Source organism: Sphaeramia orbicularis, chromosome 16 (assembly GCF_902148855.1).
Source record: "Sphaeramia orbicularis chromosome 16, fSphaOr1.1, whole genome shotgun sequence".
NCBI lineage: Eukaryota > Metazoa > Chordata > Actinopteri > Kurtiformes > Apogonidae > Sphaeramia > Sphaeramia orbicularis.
The window spans coordinates 5,593,244-5,609,502 of record NC_043972.1 but is presented as its reverse complement, the minus strand read 5'-3'; the positions used below and the strand labels follow the sequence as shown (position 1 = coordinate 5,609,502).

General features: G+C 36.2%; 1 protein-coding gene across 3 annotated transcripts in view; it reads left to right on the top strand.

Moving 5' to 3' along the window:
- Positions 1 to 16,259, top strand: part of ldlrad4b (low density lipoprotein receptor class A domain containing 4b) — a 647,819-nt gene that overhangs the window by 113,298 nt on the left and 518,262 nt on the right. For all 3 annotated transcript variants that reach the window (XM_030159286.1, XM_030159284.1, XM_030159285.1), the window contains exon 2: positions 7,698 to 7,809. The gene's annotated coding sequence lies outside the window, so the exon portion shown is untranslated. The remainder of the gene's footprint in view (positions 1 to 7,697; positions 7,810 to 16,259) is intronic.

Below are 16,259 nucleotides of genomic sequence, written 5' to 3'. Positions count from 1 at the left end.
AATGGTACTTTATTGGGTTTTACGGGTATTCTTATTGTATTCTACTTACACTGTTTTATTTGTTTTTCGCAATGTAAAGTTGCTACTTTACAGTGTCACATGTACTCCATGTGTCTCCCCCTATCTCCCCCCTCTTCCCCAATCTCTCTATATCTCTATCGCTCTCTCTTTTCTCCTCCTTTACTCTCTCTCTTTAACCCCAGCTGGTCAAGGCAGACGTCCATCCTTCAGGAGTCTGGGTCTGCTCCAGGTTTCTGCTGTTAAAGGGAAGTTTTTCCTCACCGCTGTCACCAATCACAAGTGTTTGCTCCTGGAGGATTCTGTTGGGTTTCTGGATACTTGATTTGATTTGATAAAGCACTTTGTGACCCTGTCTGTGAAAAGTGCTCTATAAATAAAATTTACTTACTTACTTACTTAGTGCCCAGACATGGGAACGAAAATCATTTTCTAGCTACTTTTTCATGGTTCACCTTATGGCCTGTTGTTGTCATATGGAACTCTAGACTGGATTTCCATCTTTAGACTCTTACTTTGGTGTTTTTAGATGCCGTTGAACTTTCCAAATGTTAACTTTGTCACTTACTCTTCATATTTGACTCTATGGGTGTTTTGCGGGGCGCTTTAAGGATGTGGACGTCACCTGGAAATGCATGGTGTTAAATAGTTAGTATTTGTTAATGTGTGTGCGTCAGTGTGCGCTTGTAGCTGCAGCGCTGACAGCCTGTTTCCCTGCAGTGACATTGCGGAGCTCTGTTCCTCCAGCTGTACAGACAGGACGCTGTGTCCATGCTGTGTGGTTTTCAGTGCGGTCTACACACTCAGACAGGACACTGATGAGAAACCTGACCTTCACTACATTAGAGGTGGTGTGTGTATGTGTGTGTGTATTGTCGGACTGTGTGGCAGGATGACAGCACAGTGTGTTATAGTACTTACTTGTCAGATATGGGGTGAGGGTGGGAATGGACTTATAATAAGTCCACACAGGGAGGATATAGGGAGGTGTGTGTGTGTTTTAGCAGCAGCTGACAGGTCAGTCCCAGCCTCCTGCAGTTGCTTTTGCACTTTCTCTTTCACCCATCACAACACCCTGTGGCTGGCTTCCTGTTTGACACTAGTGTGTTTGTGTGTGTACATGTCTTAGCATAGCTCTGTGGGCAATTTTTAATCATCTATCAGGGGTGTGGAAATTTCTTGTTTTAACGATGCATCAGAATTAGAGGTAAGATCTTAAGCCCGAGTCCGAGCCCGACCCGAATTTCGGGCCGGGTCGGGCCTAAAATGTCAATCATTACGTTCGGGTCGGGTCGGGCCGGGCTTCTCTCTCGCTGACTTTTTTTAAAATAAATATATGTTTATAAAAATGTATACTAAAACGATGTGTGGATACTAAACTAAGGAATACTTGAGATGTAAATGTTTATACAGTCTTGTTTAATTTAGATTTCGTTACAAAAGACAGGCTTTAATTTGTTATCATAAATCACCCCTCCTCCTCCCGAGTCCTCACAAATAAAATATGAAATTTCGGGTTTGCTTTGGGCTCGGGCCTGCAAATCAAGTTAATTGGTCGGGCTCGGGCTGGGTCGGGCTTTAATGCCCGGGGGCCTGGGTCGGGTCGGGCTGGATTTTTTAGGCCCGATCTTACCTCTAATCAGAATGTACAGTAGACAACATAATTGGACTGTGAATGACAACAAGAGGCCAAGATGTCGACCTCTAGACACTGGCTGCCTTTGGACTTACTTTGGACTGCTCTCTAAAAATACTAAGTCAGTATTTTTTTTCCCTCCAGTATTGAATTTGGACCCCCTAATAACTGATCTGGTCTATCCTCAAAGTGTTTCTCCATTAATACAGCCAAATAGAAGGATCTAATGTCTGCTGTTTTGGGTGATGATTGACAGGCCTATACAGTAGCTCACTGTCATGTCTGTGTCAGATATTTGGAGAGAGATCGGGCCACATCGGGCCGAAACCTGTCACGGAGATGTGACAGCCGATTGGGATGGTCCTGTGCAGCGGTTGTAACACGTGGTCGACCAGATCTGGAACGGTGGTTGGAGGAGCCGGTGGTGTGGTAACGCTCAGCAAGGAGTACAACGGTAGAGTGGTGGAGTCCAAACACCCTGGCTACGGCCCGTCTGCTCTGTCCAGCTGAAACATGCCAATGGCCCGATCTCTCTCCGGTTGCAGTAGTCGTGGCATTGTGGACAAATATGTTTTTGCTCCATTTTGGTGTCTTTTTATAGGGAATGGTTGTGCACAATTGAGCAGAGGTCCAATTCATCTGTGAGTTTCACTCATGAGCAGACATGGGTGAGGAATACACAAATACAGTTCTTATTGCTAACCAAAATCAATCAACTGGAACCAGGAAAACAATCATTTAATTTTGACTCAGAATAGTACTGAAGTCATTGTAGTTTGTAATTTTGCAATAACTGTCAAATTTCTGAAAAAAAATCAAAAAATGAAAATGGTGCGTTTCTTTTTTCCTTGAGTGTATATATATATACAGGGTGTCCCATAAGTCTCCATACATAGGAGACATAATACATTCCATACAAATATGGTTCTAGCATGTATTTCTTTATATTTCTTCTTTATAGTTCTTCAGCAGTGGAGGACACGCATTGAAATATGTTCCCAACAAAATGGCAGTCATATAGAGCATATTATATAAATAAAAATGGTTTATGTCAAGAAATGTTTATTTTTCCTATGTATGGAGACTTATGGGACACCCTGTATATATACACACACACACACACACACACACACACACACACACACACACACACACACACACACACACACACACATTACGTATACACATCAATATACATTCTTTATTTAAGTGCAAGTGCAATAATTCAAGCTCTGAAATCTACTCAAAGATTAAAGTATCTATTTATACATCCTAAACCTCTCATAATCCATGTCAGTGTCAGTTCTCCCAGACATTTAATTACATAGAGAACATCTTTTCTCCATGTCTTTTACATCACTACATCTGTCATGTGTGAAATATTCTGCTCTATTCACTGAGGCATCGTCCATTCCATAATTGGTCGTAATGTTAGGATGACACATTATGATGCAAAATTAAAAATAATCAATAACCCCCCTTGTAATGTAATAAAAATAAAGTAATGAATATATAAAAAGTAGAAAGCTTAGACAATAATATCATCAGACAAAATAAATCCCTAAGAAAATTAAAGATATCTGAAAAATCAACTTAAGAATAGTACTTCACACTTCATGAATAGTCACATCTCATATTGTAATGCTCCGCAGATGGATTTATGTTATTCTTGGTGATGTTTACATACTGACACTGGTACTGAAAAGACACTGCTGCAGATTTTTAAGGCACTCTATGAATAAGAATGCAGTTCAGATGTACCTGACTGCTTGTATAAACTGTTAAAATGTCAAATGTGAAGTAAGATATACACTGAGGACATGGTACATACAGTGCTTCGAGAATAACTGACAGTTGAATTGAATCATGAGGCCAGTGAATGTCGGCAGTAGGAGGACATTTTAACATTCTGGTGTTGGGTGTGAGGTGCTGGTGAATGTCTAATATCAGTGAAGGTGAACTGTGTGTGGGCCTGGAGTACACATTTTACACTATTTCCTAAGCAGTTGTGGCTGCTTGTCTTTTAGACAGGGGAAGCTCATTGTCGGCTTACATCAAAAAAAAAAAAAAAAGTCAAGTTATTTAAACATACATTCGGCCCTCTGTTCCTTTTTAAGAAAATGCTCAGTGACCTTATCGTACCAGTAGGCGTCTTTTCCAGGGACTGGACCAGTGTCCTCTCAATGTCCAGCAGAGCTGGGCTGCTCAGACGGCCTTGGCCCAGTGTGTTGTGGGTGTCAGACTTCAGCCTTTTTAAACTACAGATGCTCCTTTCACTCTGACCTAGCCGACAGTTTGATTGATTTAACTATCTACAAAACGATATTAAACTCGAACAAGAAATGATTAAATTATGGAACTGAAACAAGAAAACGCTGAAATTATGTTAAATTGAAACAAGGAAGTCCAATGAGTGTGTTTTATTTACAGTGCAAGAAATGAGCGAGTAATTTCGTAATGGTTTCTCCCAATTTCACAGCAGAATGTGTGACGGTATTAAACTGAACTGTGTCAGTGAAGGAGTAGATCTGAAAACAGCTGTCAATCAAACAAGATTCAGCCTTTCGACTGATCCTCCAATCAGCACGTGGGATTCTGGCGTCCAGCCTGGCCGAGCTCCGCCCACAGCTCCATTCACCCCCAGAGATGCCCAGCGTCCGGGGGCGGGACAACATCGTGGCATTTATCCAATTACTGCCCACTTTCGAGGCAATGAAAAAAACTGTTCCACTCAGTCCCATTGAAGCCCAGAGACGGACACAGTCTACGGACAAATGCACTGAGCAGAGATGGAGGAGAAAACACAGACACGGGAACAGAGGAGAGGTGAACAACATCACGTCCGTTGATTTGTGATAAAGCTGATTCTGAACGAACTCATCTTTGAGATGAACGTGTTCGAACACATTTGTAGTCAATAAAATGTCAACACAACCGAACATATTAAACCATTTAATTTTCATAATTTTAGGGGAAGCCGGGCCTCCCTTGCAGTCTATGAGAAATCGCCACTGTTCCTAAGTCAACTGTTAAATTAATACATTCAGTTACTGCTTGTAAAATTATGTTACTTTGTCTGAATGAAACGCAAAATCATCTGTGACAAATAACTTAAGATGAAATGGAATTTAAAAGATATTGTTGTTGCCTGGTTTCAACCATAACAGAATCAAATGAATGAAGTGGTTTGTGTTATAATGCACAGAGACGTGGTTCAAAACTGGTGGATCGCTGTCTAAAGTGGGTCACAGGTTGGCTCTTACAAGGTCCGAAGTGAATCAAGGTCATCGTGAAACTTTAACCCTTTCATGCATAGTGGTCACTACAGTGGACAGTTATTCCACAGTTGTTCTATTGTATATTTATGGATTTTGTTGTTTTAGTTCCATTTCAGTTAACACAGTGGACGCTTATGCATCATCCCAAACACTGTAATTCATACCATTACTGTAAATTTGCTGTTCTAGATAAACCTGATCTGCACTAACATGTTTGATTGTAAAAAAAAAAAAAAAAAAGCAAGTTGTTATTAAACTGTAATTAACAGTTTTGTTTTTTGCTTTTTTTTTTTTTTGCATATAATCTCCATGCAGGTATTGTTGAAATGTGAGAAAACATCACATTAGCAGCATTAAAAATGTTTGTATCTCATGGTTTTCCCACAGTTTATCAGTAGATACATGTTTCTTTGCTTCTAAAATTAAATGCATGATTTTGTAATTCCATGTGAAATTGGTTCATAAAAAAAAAATTCAATCACATTGGGTTTTTTTCATGCCTAAAGAGGAATAAAAACACTTAGGAAAAAAAAAAATCTTGATTAAGGTTCTCATAATTCATGCATGAAAGGGTTAAAGGATTGATATTTTGCTTTTTTAAACTGAATTATGCATTTTCAAACATTTCTCTGTGGTCTACATAAACTGTAAATGCTCTGCTTGGGTCTGAATTCTTCATTAATTCAACTCCACAGGTCCATCTTCAACTCTATTTCTGAGTAATGACACGAAAAAGGTGGTTTTGAGCGCTGGCCCTTTAAATGTAAATGACCCCACCCACTCCAGGTTCTTGGCTGTGCTGCTCTGTTCCGTTCAACCAATAACTGAACATTTTAGGTAATCGGCTCGAAGTTTGGACATATTTTCAGTTTTTACTACAACCGCTGCTGCTGACAAACAATTATGGCGTACTCTGAGGAATGTTTATCAGAAGTCTTGACCTTATATCTTCCTGAGACCCAGTAAGAAAAAATTTGTGCCATTTTACATTAAATAATTGCCTTAATTGGAAACCGCATGATGCAGCAGTTTTTTCAGATACATTTTTAATTTTTTTTTTTTTTTTGATAATGTCCTTTTCCACAGACTTTTTTTTTTTTGTAATATAGCTATGAAACTCTTGTCTACGACGGTGTATTAGGGCCACATAAGACAAAAAAAAAAAAAAAAACGCTTGTCACCACGAGAACAAAGTCGTTATTTAACAAGAATAAAGTCGTAGTTTAAAAAAAAAAAAAGTTATTATTTAACGAGAATAAAGTCACTAATTAATGAGAATAAAGTCGTTAATTAATGAGAATAAAGTCATTATTTAACGAGAATAAAGTCGTTAATTAATGAGAATAAAGTTGTTGATTAACAAGAATAAAGTCGTACTTTTATGAGATTAAACTCGTAATATTTTGAAAATTCGACAGAGTTTCTGGCTTTACAGTGAAGGCGATAAGTGAAGCAACAACTTTCCCTTCTGCTGGACTCAAAACCTCACAGGAGAATCCCCACAGTTTGTTCAGAAACACCAGACCCTCTCTGTTTAGTTCTCTGGTGTTTCCACTGAGGACCCTACAGATGAACACTGCGTCAGTTTCTCCTCCACAAAAGAGACAATTTACTACAAATCAGTTCAGTTCTTACAACAGACTCAAATGTGTGCAAACTCTTCAAAGTCCTCAGACTAATGTGTTGATGGAGGATAGACTAATGAGAGCAGAACTTCACAAAATGTTCCAAGTTCTACATCAATGATTAGGTACAACTTCTCATTGTATTATGACTTTATTCTCATTAAATAACAACTTTATTCTTGTTAAATAACGACTTTATTCTCGTAGTGACAAGCGCTTTTTTTTTTCTTATGTGGCCCTAAAATGCCGTCGTACTTGTCCACTACAGAGGACAAAAATGCATTTTTGGGTCTCAGGAGGATATGTGCAAATGTCGTGACGTAACTAGTTATACAGGGTGGGGAAGGAAAATTTACAATGAACATTTAGTTGTTTTTTCTCAGCAGGCACTACGTCAATTGTTTTGAAACCAAACATATATTGATGTCATAATCATACCTAACACTATTATCCATACCTTTTCAGAAACTTTTGCCCATATGAGTAATCAGGAAAGCAAACGTCAAAGAGTGTGTGATTTGCTGAATGCACTCGTCACACCAAAGGAGATTTCAAAAATAGTTGGAGTGTCCATAAAGACTGTTTATAATGGAAAGAAGAGAATGACTATGAGCAAAACTATTACCAGAAAGTCTGGAAGATACTATTAAAGAAGAATGGGAGAAGTTGTCACCCGAATATTTGAGGAACACTTGCACAAGTTTCAGGAAGCGTGTGAAGGCAGTTATTGAGAAAGAAGGAGGACACATAGAATAAAAACATTTTCTATTATGTACATTTTCTTGTGGCAAATAAATTCTCATGACTTTCAATAAACTAATTGGTCATACACTGTCTTTCAATCCCTGCCTCAAAATATTGTAAATTTTGCTTCCCCACCCTGTAGACGTAACAAATTAAGCAGGAATTAAAACAGGTTGTAGAAATCCACTCGATTTTTGCCAAAATGAATATAAAGATATCTTTGCAGCACCTGGAGGGTTCAAATTCAAACTTTATGAACTATTAGGGTCCAAATACACAAATAAATGAACCAAAGACTAATAAAAGTGGGATTAGAAAAATTTGACCCCTTTAAAAATCTTAACTTGTAAAAAATGTGCTTTTGTATTTTAATGAACTGTCACTGTTTGCTTGCAGATATGACGGCCTGTCGCTAGCCTATCGGTGGCCTCCCTGCCGATCATGTGACCTTCGCCTTGCATGTCTGTGTGCTTTGAAGACCGAGGAGAAGCTCAACCCTGCACAACAGGTAAATAAACTCAACACACACACAAAGCCGGTTGACAAACAGCTTTTCCTATCTTTCATTTTTCTTACATACACTATATGGACAAAAGTATTGGGACATCTTGAATTCAGGTGTTTCTTTTCTAACAGGGGTCTGGGATACAAAACAGTGATGATAAATGTCCGAATATAGTTTTATATTGGGTTAAATATCATTGCATTACATTGGTTAGTTTAGTAAATTGTTATCGTTGCTTCCAAAATGCCTCAGAGATGGTTTTTACTTTATTTCTCCTACTATTTTTTTCCCATGATTTTTTATTACTATGATTTTAAATGTTCTGCCTCTAAATTTCTAAAATATTTTTCATGCTCTGACTAAATAATAATTTTCTTCCTCATCTAACCATCTACTTTCTTCACATTGCACTGAGGAAGAAAACCTCCCATTAACCTTTAAGGAAATACTGATGTTTATAAACTATATGGACAAAAATATTGGGACACATCATGGCTACTGCAGTAAAATGTCCTGTTCATGCTGATTTTCGATATAAACATCTAAATGCAATGATATTTGTGTTGTATAACATTAATAGTAATAAAGATTATATATATAAACAAACATATTTACATTTACTTACACATGCAAACACATTTATCTATACACTGTAAGCCCAGATAAGTAGAGTTTGATCAAAAAATTTGAGGCAAGTGATTGCACTTAAATGATTTGAGTAATGATCGACTAATCAATTGGTTTAAGTAGGTTCAACTTTAATGCTAAAAGTATTGAACTTAAACTATTAAGTAGAAAACACTAAAAGACAAGTTGTTTGTACTTTAAATCTGTTGTAAAACCAACCCCACTATCCAACCATTCAACTCAGCATTTTAGGTTACACTGACTAATTTTCTCAATTGCAGCCAGATTAATTTATCATTGATTAAACAACTTTTTTTAAAGTTAATCAAACTCAGAATTCTTTTCCTGACCACAGTAGTAATGAAATTATTCAACTTAATATATTGTAGCATGAATGGAAGTTAGTTCGATGTCATTTACCAGTACAGGAAGTGCTTTTATTTTGATAAGACATTAAGATATCCACTGTACAATAACAGTCTTAGATGAACAGTAAATCCATTGTTCTTCCTCTGGCTCTGACTCATATCAAACTATATTCTGACATTTGTCTTTAGTGTTTTGTATCCCAGACCCCTGTAAGAAAAGAAACACCTGAATTCAACGTGTCCCAATACTTTTGTCCATATAGCGTAGTTCTTATCTACCTGGTAAAACAGCCACATGAAGGTCTACAGCCCACAGCTTCTGAAACATATGGTACTCTTCAGCCTCTCTCCATTGATATTTGTCAGAAAACAGAAGCAGCATACGGACAGGAATAACATTCATTCACTCATTTTCTGAGCTGGTTAATCCTCTGGTGGGTTCTGTGATGCTGGAGCCGATCCCAGCTGACATCGGATGAAGGCGAGGTGCATCAATAAAAACATTCGTATTAGTCATTCTATATATTTTCAACTCAAACATACAAACTTAAACTAGTAAGGTACAGTAACTCTCACTGCTGTGTGTCACAACATCCAAAATATCACCGTACAACACAGGATGTATTTATTTTGTTCCACTTTTGCAACTACTTCTCCATAAATCTTCCTAAATTACAATTAATCCCCCAAAGCTGAGACCGAACATATCGATCTCTGCTGTATAACTGCTGAACCTCTAGTCCAGGGCTGTCAAACTCTTTATTTCAGGGCCCACATTCAGCCCAATTTGATCTAAAGTGGGTCAGACCAGTACAATAATAGCATAATGATCTATAAATAATAACAACTCCAAATTTTTCTCATTGTTTTAGTACAAAAATATAATATTAAATTATGAACATATTACTTTATTTATGTTACCCCTTTTTTTGCATGTGTGGTCTTCATGGACACGTCCACAATCATTTATACATACACTGTAAGCCCGGAGTTTGTATTTACTAAAATGCTTTAATTACAATGCACTGAAATGATTTCAGTTTTATGATGTTACTATAAAATGTTCAGTATATTCTACTAATTTGTAGACATAGTCGAAAGTATGAAAAAGTTTAAGCTGAATGGAATGAAATCACTAAGTTTTAGTCATGACCACACCTTTTTATCTTCGCATTGCATTGTGGGTATTGGGCATATTGTTGAAAATGTGTTATTTTTTTGTGCAGGGGTTCAGTGGGGTTGTGTTAGTGTTAATTGGGATTTAATGTGTGTATGTCAGTGTTTATTGGCCTTTTTGTGTTTGTTTTTGTATTTTCGTAGAGCTGCACCATGAGTCAGAGCCAGAGGAAGAACTATGGCTTTACTGTTCATCTAAAACTGTTATTATACAGTGGATATCTTAATGTCTTATCAAATTAAAAGCTCTTCCTGTACCGGTAAATGACATTGAGCTAACAGAAGAGTAAATCTACATTTAAATACTGAGCTCAACAAACTTTACCAAATCGTCCCTTGAGTATCAGCTGGTTCCACGTCCACTTTTCCTCATTTTGAGAAAACAGAGTTTGAAAATTTCACCTGTCTGATCTCCGGTATTTGGAGAGTAATCAATCATCTTTTGTGTGGAATAGTGTTGACTTCCATTCATGCTATAATAAATTAAGTTGAATAATTTCATAACTACTGTGGTCTGGAGTAGAATTATGAGTTTGATTAACGTAAAAAAAAGTTGTTTAATCAATGATAAATTAATCTGGCTGCAATTGAGAAAATTAGTCAGTGTAACCTAAAATGCTGAGTTGAATGGTTGGATAGTGGGGTTGGTTTTACAACAGATTTAAAGTACAAATAACTTGTCTTTTAGTGTTTTCTACTTAATAGTTTAAGTTCAATACTTTTAGCATTAAAGTTGAACCTACTTAAACCGACTGATTAGTCGATCATTACTCAAATCATTTAAGTGCAATCACTTGCCTCAAATTTTTTGATCAAACTCTACTTATCTGGGCTTACAGTGTGTAGATAAATGTGTTTGCATGTGTAAGTAAATGTAAATATGTTTGTTTATATATATAATCTTTATTACTGTTAATGTTATTGTTCTGCAAAAGTAGGATGACCATGAAAAGCATTGATTTCACATATAGTATTACTCCTCTGTTTTGCACTGGAAAGTCTATATTTATATGATGATACTCATGCAACAAAGATTCACACATTTTCTTTCTTTCTTTCTTTCTTTCTTTCTTTCTTTCTTTCTTTCTTTCTTTCTTTCTTTCTTTCTTTCTTTCTTTCTTTCTTTGTGAGCAATATTGACACTCCCTTTTCTTTTCCAAAAAAAAAAAAAAAAAAGAACAGTGTACTTTGTATCAGTGTAATGTGTTGTGAGACTGTTTTGAATAAAAATTGGAATAAAAAAAAAAAAGAAAAGAAAAAAAAAAAAAAAGAAAATATTTACATTTACAAAATATCCAAACAAAAAAGATGTGGAATTTATGAAGAAAAGAAAGTGCAATTTTAACAATATTGTGTCTCAACTTATCATTTATACATGTGCATTACAGATCAGATCTACAAACGCACAAAACTTTTAGTCACAGGCAGAATATTGTTAAAATTGTATTTAATTTTCTTTAGACACTTCAGGTCATTCATGTTTGTTCAGGTTATTAACTTTTTTTTTTTTTTTAATTAGTGATAGTTAACAAGACAATGTGGACAGAAAAACAACAACAACAACAACACATAAACAAAGGGAAAATCATATAAATGAACAAACAAACCAAAAACAATAATGACAGAGTATTGACAAACAACGAGGTTTTACATTTTATTATTAAAGGATAGTTTGTAAATGCAAATATTTTCATAGTTTAATGTTATTTTTAGAACAAAGTGAAGTTGGAGTTGTCATTATTTACAGTATAGGCCTAATGTAATAGAGTTTTTTTCACATTAAGCTAAGAAGAAAATTTGGGGTCATCATTTACTGGTTATTTTGCTGTTATTTTACTTGAGATCACAGCGGTCTGTATGTGGAACCTAAACTAAACCAAGTTCAACCACCTTTGACTGTCAGTATCTTCGGTGTAATTTTTACACTATTCAAATTCATCCCGTGGCCTGGACTGGAACCTTTGGCGGGTCGGTTTTGGCCGGTGGGCCACATGTTTGACACCCCTGCTCTAGTCATATTGTCGGGGAGTTGCCCTGCTTTTTGTCTCAGTCGAACATTCAGACACTCCGCAGGTGTGTTTGCATTAATTTACTTGCATTAATTTAGTTGAAAATAGAATTCTGTTTGTGTGTATACAGTCAGACAGAAGTTGTCCTCGTTTCAGTCCCCACCGTCCACAGACACAATGAACACCTGCTGAAAACAGATATATGAAATAGAATATGTCATGGAGATCAGTGAAGTGAAAGCATCAATGGATAAACAGAGGAGGTTGAATAACAGGTTTTGTCACAAATTAAATAAACTAAAGTTATCTTGTTTGTTGTTTTTTTTTTTTTAATTACCTCCGCCAAGGAGGTTATGTTTTTGCCAGGGTTTGTTTGTCTGTCTGTTTGTTTGTTTGTCTGTCTGTTAGTGTGCAACATAACTCAAAAAGTTATGGACAGATTTGGATGAAATTTTCAGGGTTTGTTGGAAATGGGATAAGGAAGAAATGATTAAATTTTGGTGGTGATCGGGGGTGGGGGGGCCCACGGGGGGGGGGGGCGCAGACCAGAAAATTTCATCAAAATCTGTCCATAACTTTTTGAGTTATGTTGCACACTAACGGACAGACAGACAGACAAACAAACAAACAAACAAACCCTGGCAAAAACATAACCTCCTTGGTGTGGGGGGGCCCACGGGGGGGGGCCACTGATCAGCCTTGGCGGAGGTCTGCGCTCTCCGAGTGCTTCTAGTTATTTTATTTTTTTTAGGTATTTTTTTGAACACCTTCTATAGTTTCATGCCTCAGTTCATTGTTATTTTACCAGTTTTCCTTAACGATAACGACTCATATCCACAGGGGTTCACCTTCCGCCGTACGACTTCCTCTTATGTGCATTTAACTTATAGACAAACATGTCTTCCCCCAAAATACATAACCTGCTGTGTTTGCACAAAGCAGAGCCTGTTAATTTTTGTGCTGCTGATAACATTTCATTTAACTTGATAAACTGGATTGACACAAGCGCCCGACAAATTACATCCAAAGATTGATTATTCATGAACAGTCGTAGTGTGTATGTGTGTGTGTGTGTGGTTGTGTGTGTGTGTTTTCTGCTCTGATAAGTCAAATGCATCCATTCTTTGGTTTGTTGCTGACACATCTTCAAATAAATTTTAGATTTTTTTTTTTTATTGGGTTTTAATCTGCTGATTAGCTTTTGCGCTGGTGTTTATAATAGTTAAAAGTGTTCCTGCTCTTAACTCCCCCTTCTCCTGTCTCCCACCCCCCAAACCTCACCCCTCCATCCATAGTAGTTGTTTAATTAACATTTGTCAAAGCACACCGCTCATGGTACTTAACTATTAAGGCAGATTCGTGACAGGATCTGTCAGTCCCTGAGCATTAAAACAAACACGTCACGTCTTTGTCATGTAATAAATATTATAATTTACAGAAAGTCACTGTGATTTATGGCTGTGCCTCGTGGCTACATTTCTCTTCTTTGTAATGCAGAAGTCGTTAAACTAACAGCTACCTGTGAACATTACAGAGCAATGAGTGAGCATGTGCAGTCTGCCAGAACAGACAATAAAAACATTAAAAACTCTTTCAATCTGAGATGTATTAAAAGCGAAAACTGCACCACTTTGCATATTTCTAGACCTTTATTGTTGTTTTCTGCAAAGTTATAATGACGACACGTATACTATTCTCAATTTCGGTGTTAGATGAGAAATAAATACAGCATTAAAAGTAAAAGTTTCAGGTGAAAAATAGGTCTTTAGCCTGTAGAAGAAATTTAGCTCAACACATATTTCTACTATTTTCTTGTTATATTGGAAGAATAAATGTGAGAAATAAATATGCATGCTCATTTCAGCTGTAGAAAAACAGCAAAGCTAAATGTTGCCTGAGAGTTTTGCAGCTGACGAGGTCTTTAACAGTCTCATAGAGAAAACTAATACATGCAAAACAATATATTCTATGTCTTTTTCTGCACATTTACATATTTTCATATTCAGATGCATTAGCTGTATGTGGATCAGATCATGAAAATTTAGTCGACTATTAATTTCCATGCAAATAATTTGTGTTTTTGTGTTTATTTCATGCCTTTGCACATATAAGCCCAACAATAAGTAGTTTACTATCACACAGATGGCTTATGAAGAAGAACAGACATTTATTGGCACCAAACATTGGAGCCTATAAATAAAATACATGTATTAATGTAGCCTCATTTCCTTTAAGGCGTTTTAAACAAAAATGCAGAAGGAAATTAACATAAATAGGAAATTAAATGTATAAAGACTATGACTGAATTTACTGGCAGTAGCAGGGACCATGTTAATTAAAATACTTAATGTACTTTGGCCAAAAACAGAAGTAAATCCATGATGCTAATGTTATTAGATGCTCATTATGTTGAATATTACAGTTAATACCTCCAGATAAAGTGTTGATGTTCCGCTCAGGTGACATAGAAAAAGAACAGGGTGCAATGATACATAGAAAATAATAACAGGAATTCACTGACTGATTTGTGTTGTTAATATCTTTGTTTAATGTAGTGATTTCATGTGAGAAAAATAGTTACTACAGCAGTCATCATACCAAATCCATCAAATTACTGACACTGACAGGTACCAATAATCAAATTTCCATATCTACTCAACCTTTACCTCAGCTGCTGAAGGTACCAGACCTTTATTTGAGGGAGACTTGTATTAAAGTCAAACTGTTCTGTGTAATTTCCTCATAATCATAATTACTGCAAAAATCACTTTTCCACAAACGCAACACCTCCTTTATCATTCTAGTGTTTTAGTGGATACAAAGCAGTCCTTCTTAACCCTATAACACCAGACGTATCACATTTGATACATGAGTTTTGAAGCCCTCTACATGATCTGCATGATGATATATATTTTTTAAAAAACCTGATGAATACAATTAGATACATGCAATATACTGATAATCCACCAGGGGGAGGAATTCGTTCACCAGAGGCATTTCCAGTGACACTAGAAGATTAAATTGATGACGAAGGAGGCAGAACTTCACCAATTTTGAAAAGGAATTACCAATTTGTTAGACATGTTTGTGTTATATTATGGTTTTGTTTGTTCAAAAGTAATAATATTTGAGCATTGAGACCCGATGTATCAAATTTGGTAAAAAATTGAAAATTATATCAATATTTGAAAAAACGATTTTTTGACTAGTGAAAAAAGCCCTGATGAAGACCAGAGGTTGCAACGTGTTGGCTGTATTTTAAAGATTGCCATGAACTAATAAAGGCATTTTATTTTACACAAATCCTACAGTGTGCCTTGGATATATTTTTTGAAATCTAGCATGTTAATGCAAAATTTTTTGACTCTAAATAACCATACACACCACAAGTTTCTAAAGAGCACCTGTGGATTATCACCAAGAAGAAGAACCAGCAGCACTTCCACTTTGTTGGATTAGAAAACAATTTTTTGTTGTTGTTGTTCAGAAGGACCAACAGAGGCTTCATTTTCAAAGAACTGGAATTTTCTGTTAATGATGTAACAGTTCAGACTTTACAGGGATAACACACACCTGCAGTGGCCAAAATCAGACAATAACACTCCAGGTGAGAGACGGCGAATTGGTATTGAATGGATCAGTTTAACCCTGTAAAGCCTGAACCATTAAATCACTGATAGAAAATTCCAGTTCTTTCAGACTTGAGCCTTTATTGGTCCTTCTGAACAACCAAAAAAAAAAAGTTTTCAAATGTCAAGTTCCACGTATGAGTTTCAATTTTGTATCATATTTGATACATCGGGTCTCAATGGTCAAATATTATTATTTTTGAACAAACAAAAACATAATATAACACAAACACGTCTAACTAATTGGTAATTCCTTTTCTAAATTGTCACAGTTCTTCCTCCCTCCTCATTAGTGACAATCTTGTAGTGTCACTGGAAGGCCTCTGGTGAATGAATTCCTCCCCCCTGGTGGATTATCTGTGTATTGCATGTAACTAATTGTATACATCAAGAAAAAAAAAATATCACAATGATCATGTAGAGGACTTTAGAACTCATGGATCAAACATGATACGTTTGGTGTTATAGGGTTAAAATTATGCTTAACCAACAGTATGTTACTAGACAGACATGAGACATTATCTATATATTTTTTACTTTGCCTGTAATTGAGAAATGTTTTTTTATTTCATCATGTCAGGCTTTTATTAGTGACCCAGCTTGTAATTGACAACTTGATTGCTATTTGAGGAAATGTGGTAAAC